This window comes from Ranitomeya imitator, chromosome 8, assembly GCF_032444005.1.
Source record: "Ranitomeya imitator isolate aRanImi1 chromosome 8, aRanImi1.pri, whole genome shotgun sequence".
In the NCBI taxonomy this organism is placed as follows: Eukaryota; Metazoa; Chordata; class Amphibia; order Anura; family Dendrobatidae; genus Ranitomeya; species Ranitomeya imitator.
The window spans coordinates 19,812,418-19,821,618 of NC_091289.1; positions in this window are offsets into that span (position 1 = coordinate 19,812,418).

The following is a 9,201-nucleotide window of genomic DNA, read 5'->3' on the forward strand; positions in this document are numbered from 1 at the left end:
AGAAACTCAGAGACTTTAGGAGCCATTGCCTATTTGGTGAGATCTGAGAGTGTACCAGCCCGAAACTGTAGGTTGCTTAAAGATTGGCCACTTTGAGACATATGATGAAACATGTCCAACCTGGTCTTGCACAGTAAGAAGACTGGTGGGGTCAAGGGTGTGTTGGCCGAGAATGAGTTTGAGTACGAGTAAGTCCTTCCTCCTCCTGCACTTTAGAAGCAAATGATTAAAGTCACAGTAGAGTTTTCTGGCTGGAACTTGACTTGGAACTGTGTTGGCCACTTTGGGAAGAGTATTTTGCAACCTGCAACACGGAAATTTGCATCTATGGGTGAAGAAGTGGTGTAGAAGCCATAATAGACTGTGGAGGTGCAAAAAAAATCCATAATAGGTTATTGGAGCCCTCCGATGGGTAGAGCATAGATGGGGAAGGATTTCATGGGTACATTTCAAAAACTTAATTTAATGCAAAATGTGCACTTAATAACTGCACTCAATTCTCTGATCTATCAATTGCTTTGCCCTAAGCTTGGATGGCTTACTAAAGTTATGCCAGAGTTTCATAAGAAACTACGTTTCTGCTTCTACTCAGTGAGGTCTTCGAGGTTTTTTTTTATTTCATCAAATCAACTTTTATAACGTTCATCCTCTGTCATAAAAGAATGCAGCGTTAGATAACAATTCGTTGTCAGTAAATTGTCGGCAAATATTCCTTACACAACCTGTTGGTCTGATATTAAAATAAAAATATTTATGGAGATATGATGTAACAAAATAAATTGTGAAAGTAGCTGAAACAAAGTGAGCAAAGTAAAAGTACTTTATAAAAAAAATTAAAATTTCAATAACATGTTTAACATACTTAAAAATAAAATTTTGCAAGAATTTTGAAAAATTGCAAAGCTACATAAAAGTTCATAATGTTGCATTCCGGAGTATATTTCCTATTTTATATAACTTTTCATTGTTACAAGGACTAAATTATTTGAATATTTAAAGTCTGAAATATTTTATTAAATTGATGCCTCTCGGATGAGTGAATGTTCCCCCGGCGTCTGGATGCATGTTGTAGAGTGGCGCAGTGGTAGAGACTATAGGACACGTACCATGGGATTTTTCCATGGTACTCCCTTGTCTGCTCAAGAAGATTCACTGCTTGATATTCGAGGAGTTTGGAATTTAGTTAAAAGAATTTGTTAATTTCTTAGTAGGTCTTCAGTCGTACAATGGCTTTAGGTGACAAGAGGATGAGCCTGGACAAGAAATCCTAACCCCCCTCCCGCTGACCTACAATATATGTAGCGGAGTGTTCTGTTGGTGTACGGTAGTGAGGTCTGCACTGTACAGTCGCTCCAGTGCACGTGCTGAGTCAGCTCCTATCTCTCCTGCTTTATGTAACATCTCTAGGGTTACACAAGCCGGCAGAACGCCCTGCCCAAATGAGTGTTACATAGCCCCGCACCTCACAAGCCTGAGCGTTGCTTCTTAATAACTTCATCTAAAGGTGTGTAAGAGTTCAGCAATATGATCTATAGAATATACGTACCTGATAACAGAAAGTAAAAGATAGAGATGATGCTACTTTTCCTGGACATTTCGCCTTCTATGTAAAACAGAAAGTTGCCTTCCATCCAAGTTCAACAGAGCTCACATGTAATGGTTTCCAAAGACTGATGAGCGAATCAGTTCAAGGCCAATGGAATTAAGCTCAAACTTTTTAAAAAAAATTGGATTCTCTTAAATCAAATTTTTTTTGTGATATTACTTGTAGAAATCTGAGAAAGGGGTGTAAACAAAATAATTCTTGACGCTCAATTGTCCCATCAAATTCATTAAAGAGGTTGAGTTTACACTAACCCTACCCGGAAATGAGCGTTTTGGACATTGTTGAGGTCATTCCAGGAAGGGACTAAAATGTCCGTAACACGAATGCGGATAACTATGACGGTGGACATGCTAAGGGTGTCAGTGGATCTAGTCTAAGTACGGATATCGATGGAAAGGTCCAATTTGAGTGAAGTTGTGGAGCAAGACTTGAGTACAGATGCCTTAAGAGGAGAGCGTGAAAGGGATCCAAAGCTTGGCAGGCAAGAGGAGACGGAGAGGTACAGTTCTGGTCACCATTATTGGCACCCCTTAATTTTTTTCATAAACTGTACAATATCATCAGAAATAAATGGAAATGTACCAAAGTTATATCCTCAAAATTTTTTAATTAATGGTCCAAAGTAATACAACAATAAGTTATTGTTTTTAAACTTAGATGTTGCAATTTCAAAGAAGAAATAGAATAAACAGCATGTGCAACAATAAAGGCACTTAAGTAATACTTGGTTGCACACCCTTGGCCATTGATGACAGCCTCCAAATGTTTCTTGTAGCCATCAATAAGCTTCTTGCACTTCTCAGCTGGTATTTTCTCCCACTCTTCCTTCACATTTTGTTCAAGCTCTTGAATGTTTGCAGGGGTCTTTTTCCCAATGGTAGATTTCAGCTCTCCCCAAAGATTTTCAGTGGGAATGAGGGCAGTACTCTTTGATGGTCATTTTAAAACAGTCCATTTTTTTATTTTTAAACCATTCCTGTGAACTTCTGGATATGGGGTTTGGGTCATTGTCTTGCTGTAAGATCCATGAGCTTTGAACCAAACCAAGGTTTCATACCCTGGGTAGGACATTTTGCTCTAAAAAATCTTGATAATTCTCTGATTTCATGACTCCTGTGATACAGTCAAGGCCTCCAGTACCAGATACTGCAAAGCAACCTCACAGCATTATGGATCCTCCACCATGCTTAACTGTTGGTAGTGTGTTCTTTTCCTTTTAAACTCATTGCGCCATCTGTAAACAAACTATTGCTTTTCATTGCCAAAAAGCTCCATTTTTGTTTCATCTGTTCACAGAACATTTTCGCAGAAGTATTGTGGTTTGTCATGTACTCTTTGGCAAAGATCAGTGGTTCTTTTTTATGCCTTCAGCAATGATTACTTCCTTGGCCTTTGCCCATAAAGCTTTGCTTGGTTTAGTGTTTGTCATATGGTACTTGTTGAAACCATAACCCCAGACTGTTCCAGTTTGGCCTTCAGGTCTTGGAAGTTTGATGTGGTGATTTTTCCACCGTTCGTGCCAACCTTTGAAGACATCTCTTGTCAATTTTCCTCTTTCCCCCACATCCAGGGAGGTTCTTGATGGTTTCATGCTTGGCAAACTTCTTAATAACATTTTCTATTCGCCACGACAGCACCCACTAGAGAGAGGGGATCCGCCCCTAGGAACAGGAAACCTACAGAGAGATAAAAGGGGCGGCCCCCCTCGCTCCTCAGTTGGTTTCCTGTTCCTAGAAGGGAACCCACAGAGAAAACTCTATGGCTAAGAAGAGGAAGGCCTGCCTGGGCTACCGCCTGTACCGACTCTGCTGAGCGACAGGGGTCCCAGAGCAGGTGGACAGTGTCGGGGGAATGTTCCTGTGGGCTCCCCCCTCATCTGGTGCGGCTGACAGGGAAGCCTGAAAGTGCCAACGGTCTCCCTGCTGGGACACCGTTGGGTAAGTGCTAATGAATGCACGGCGCAGTGTGGATACCTGCGGTAATGCCCTCCTAAGTGGAGCTGAGCAGCGGTGCGGCGTCCCTGGGCGGAATCTTCCCTCCGTTCCCTCCAGAGGTAAGAGGCGACATGGTGTGGGAAGCAGCGCTTAGGGCGCTTCCGGTATGCAGCAGACGCGGGCGCATGCGCAGTAGCGTCGGCGTCCCATGGAAGGAAGCTTGAACTTCCGGGGTCGCGGTGTCAGAGGACCATTTCCGGGGGAACCGCCATATTGGATTCCCCCATGCGATCCCAGTGTCCGGACGCCGGACTTGTGAGTAAAAAAAAAAAAAATTTAGGAGGGGATGTATGCAGGAGTGGCTACACTATAAAGGTCAGGATTAGAAGTGCAGTCAGTGTGCATTATGTCGTCCCAAGAGGAGGTCCGTGTGCACTCCATGGAAGAGCCACTAGTACCTAGTAGCGAAACCAGGAAAAAGAGCAGTGGACACTCTAAGATAAGTGACTCCACTGATAAATCGGGAAGGAAATCGTCCCGTTCCACATCCCAAACTAAGGCAACCCCGCAGCCGGTAAAATTAATACGCTGGGTGAGTGTACACATAGCTTCACTGAAGCATATATTGATTCCTTTGCTTGTATTATTCTAGGCAAAGAGGACGGGGAAGAGTAAGCACAAACAATGTGCTATATGTACCGAACCCCTGCCTGACTCCTATACTAAGAGTCTATGTCAGGCATGTATAGATAACACCTTACGGCAGGAGGAATCGGTGAAAATGAATGAGATACGGCTCATAATTCGGGAAGAACTTCAGTCGTTAGGGGGCGGTTCTTCCTCGATTAATATCGAGAAAAAGAAAAGAAGAGTATCCTCACCTAGAGCTGACACGTCAGCAGAGAGTGGGGAGGTCGACTCTGATGTCTCTCAACTGTCTGATTCTTCAGGGGAAGAAGACTTTGTTTGCTTTCCAACTGAAGGCATAAACAACTTGGTTAAATCGGTGAGAAATACGATGGGGGTATCTGAGTCAAAAGAACCCCAAACACCACAGGAAATCATGTTTGCTGGTCTTTCCCAACGGAAAGGCCACGTGTTTCCAATAAACCAGGCCATAAAGGACCTCGTTAAGAAGGAATGGGGTAAAGGTCAAAAAGGGTTGGTACCAATACCCTGTAAGAGGCGCTACCCCTTTGATGACGAAGATTTGAGTACATGGACCAAAATACCAAAGGTCGATGCTGCAGTTGCATCTACATCTCGCCGGTTCTCCTTGCCCGTGGAAGATGCAGGTTCCTTATCAGATCCCATGGACCGAAAATCAGATGCGCTCCTTAAAAAATCGTGGGAGGCCTGTGTCACGGCATTCAAACCGGCAATTGCAGCCACATGTACTGGCAGGTCAATGTTAGTCTGGCTGGATCAGCTGGAGCAAAATATTAAAAATGGTGTATCCAGGGAGAAGTTACGAGCATCTATCCCTTTGATCAAAGGTGCGGCTGCCTTTATATCGGATGCCTCTATTGACTCCCTACGACTGGCGGCCAGAACAGCTAATATCTCCAATACGGCTAGGCGGGCTTTATGGCTAAAAAACTGGAAAGGAGATGCCCAATCTAGATCCAAATTATGTGCCATACCCTGTCAGGGTGAGTACCTGTTTGGAACAGTCCTTGACGATATACTCACGAAGGCAGGTGAAAGAAAAAAAGGATTCCCTAATCCCTTTGTTCCATCTTACAGAAGGGCCTTCAGGAAGCCACCATTCGGAAAGAAGGGAGGCTTCAGAGACAGATGGAACAATAAGGATTTTAAACAAAAAGGAAACCTGTTTAATAAACGTCCATTCAAGCCAGCCGACAAATTCCAGTAATTATATTCCTCCAGTGGGTGGAAGATTAAAACAGTTTAGGCAACAATGGGAAGAGATAACAATAAATACTTGGGCCATTAAATTAATATCTTCAGGCCTCACATTAGACTTTATTAGAACTCCACCGGACTCCTTCCTCCTTACCACCTTAAGATCCAGGCCTCAGCAAGAGGCGCTTGAAACAGAGGTTAAAACCCTCCTACGCAAACAAGTCCTAGTGGAAGTCCCATCTTCCCAGATGGGGAGGGGATTTTATTCTCCCTTGTTTCTGATTAGTAAGCCGGATGGCTCTTTCAGAACCATAATTAATTTAAGAAAGCTGAACTCCTTTATAAGGCCTAAAACATTCAAAATGGAATCCATTCGTTCAGCCATAAAGAATCTATTTCCAAACTGTTACATGGTAGTATTGGATCTTAAGGATGCTTACTATCATATTCCTATACATCATTTATTCCAGCAGTTCCTTCGGGTAGCAGTCTGTATAGAGGGACAAATTCGTCATCTACAATATAAGGCGATGCCCTTCGGATTATCCATGGCCCCAAGGGTTTTCACAAAATTGCTATTGGAAGTTATGTCTTTCCTAAGAGTAAAAGATACTTTAGTCATTCCATATCTAGATGACCTATTGATTGTGGGTAAAGACCCCCTACAGTGTGAGCAGAGGTTACGGGAAGTAGTGATTTCCTTACAATCCCTGGGGTGGCTGGTTAATTGGGAAAAATCTAGACTTCAGCCTGTTAAGTGTCAGAAATTCCTGGGGCTCCTTCTAGATTCAGCTGACCAGATTTGTAAGCTGCCTGAGGATAAGAAATTCTCCATAGTTGATAAGGTATCCTTAGCAATAGAAAATCGTAGTATGTCACTCAGACAGAGCATGTCATTACTAGGTTCTCTGACATCGTGTATTCCTGCGGTCCAGTGGGCTCAGGCTCATACTAGGCTTCTACAAAAATTTATATTAGAGGAAGACATCAAGAATAGAGGCTGTCTGGATAGAACAGTTTATCTAACAACGGAAGTATTACACTCCCTTAAGTGGTGGTTAAATCAGAAAAACCTTTCAAGGGGGGTTCTCTGGGTAATTTCCCCCTCTAGTATAGTGACCACAGATGCTGGTCCTAAAGGCTGGGGGGCACATTTTAAGGATCAGTGGGTTCAGGATCTTTGGTCTAGTTCGGACCTGGATAGTTCTTCGAATGTCAAAGAGTTGAGGGCGATATATTATTCCCTACTTCACTTTCTTCCTCAGCTCAGCGGCTCTCACACAAGAGTGTTCTCCGACAACACCACGGCAGTAGCTTACTTAAACCATCAAGGAGGTACGCGGTCGGACAGACTCAGGGAGCTGGCATCAGACATCATGGAATTAGCCGAAGGTCATCTGCTATCACTATCAGCAGTTCACATCAGGGGCACAGACAACTTTCGTGCCGATTTTCTGAGCCGTCACACCCTCCATCAAGGGGAATGGATGCTAAACAGAAAAATTTTCAAAATGATAACAGCGCAATGGGGTATTCCTCAAATAGACTTGTTTGCCACAAGAGCCAACCGACAGGTCAGGGCGTTTGCCTCTCTAAACAGGGAGGACAAGCCGGACATACTCGATGCCCTCCAAGTACCCTGGACTTTCGACCTGGCATATGCTTTTCCTCCATGGAATCTACTACCTTTGGTAATAAGAAAAATAAGGGAAGAAGGAGCAAGAATTCTATTAATAGCCCCATTCTGGCCCAAAAGGCCATGGTTCTCATGGCTGAGGGCGATGTCAGTGTCGGACCCGTGGATTCTGCCTCAATCCAAGGACCTGCTCTCTCAGGGTCCGTTCCTTCATCCTCAGGCAAAGGGCATGAATTTAACTGCCTGGAGTTTGAGAGGCAGTTACTAAATCTCAGGGGGTTTTCTAGTGGGTTAATAGATACTCTGATGAAAAGTAGAAAACCCTCAACTACCAGGATTTATGTTAGAATTTGGAGGAAATTCCTTCAATTCCATACTACACAACTTTCCGCTGATATTCCTATATTTCCAATATTGGAATTTCTACAAAAAGGTCTGGAATTAGGTCTTTCAGTAAGCACTCTGAAAGTACAGGTGTCAGCCTTAGGAGCTCTTTTTAATTTTGATGTAGCAGGTAATAAATGGATATCTCGGTTTATATCTGCCTGTGAGAGATCGAGACCAATTAGCATACCTCGGGTCCCTCAGTGGGATCTATCGATAGTCCTAAATGCATTGACTCAATCACCTTTTGAGCCTCTCCATGCAGCCTCACTAAAAAATATTTCTTTAAAAACGGTATTATTAGTGGCATTAGTTTCTGCCAGAAGAGTAAGTGATCTTCATGCTTTATCTATAGATCCTCCCTTTTTTGTGGTAACATCAGATCGGATACTTTTAAAAACAGATCCTTGTTATCTCCCTAAGGTGGCTTCTACCTTTCATAGATCCCAGGGAGATCCTGTTACCTACCTTTTATGAGAACCACTCAACTCCAGAAGAAGAAAGACTTCACACCCTAGACGTAAAAAGGACTGTCTTAGCCTATTTAGAGAGAACTAGGGACTGGAGGAAGAGTAGGGCTCTCTTTGTGTCTTTTCAGGGTAAAACCAAGGGTGCCGGAGTCACAAAGAACACATTATCTCGCTGGATCAGAGAGGCAATAATCTTGGCGTATAAGGCTGGAGGGAAAGATCCTCCAATGCATGTGGGAGCGCACTCTACAAGAGCCTTGTCGACTTCCTGGGCAGAAAGGGCAAATGTGCCAATAGACCTTATATGTAAGGCTGCAACTTGGTCTTCACCGAATACCTTCTATAAGCATTATAGATTAGATCTATCCTCAGCTTCTGATCTAACTTTTGGTGTATCGGTCCTTGACTCAGTAAACCCACCCAGTCTATAGTCTCTGCAATTCTCTCTAGTGGGTGCTGTCGTGGCGAATAGAAAATACCGGATTACGTACCGGTAATGCTCTTTTATAGAGCCCACGACAGCACCCATTCACATCCCTCCCTTTTCTGTATATAGTTGCACATGGTGCTTTTTTGGTGAGGTGTAAATATTAGAAGATATAGTATGAGGTTGTAAATATGTATATATATGTATATACCCGAACCTGTTAACTAAAACCTGGCGGCGGTTCCTCCTATTCTCTGTAAAACAACTGAGGAGCGAGGGGGGGCCGCCCCTTTTATCTCTCTGTAGGTTTCCTGTTCCTAGGGGCGGATCCCCTCTCTCTAGTGGGTGCTGTCGTGGGCTCTATAAAAGAGCATTACCGGTACGTAATCCGGTATTTTGCACTGTTGAAACTGGGATACCAAGGTCTTTGGAGATGGAAAATACCCTTTCTTGTGTGTGCTAATAATAAAAGTTCTGATGTCCTCAGACTGCTCCTTTGTCTTCACCATTGTGACAAAGGAACAGGGCTTACGATGTGGCTTTTTAAAATACTGAAGCCATCATTCATTGGTTAATTAATGTCACATGGGCACCGACAATTAATTACTGGTGATTCTCATTTGTGATTTACCACAGATGACTCAAAATGTGTTTCCATACTAATTTAATGTAAAGGGTGCCAATACCAGTGTCACAGTAAGATTCAGGTTTTTCTATTTTTTTCCTTTCATTGTTTACTGTGTTAAATTATTGTTTAACTTTTGCGCTTTCATATCGAGTGCTCTATACAAAATAACTGTTTCAGTTGATTCATTTTTTTCAGGAGATATTCCACATTATGTACTTAAACTTCATGGGTGCCAACAACGATGAGCAGG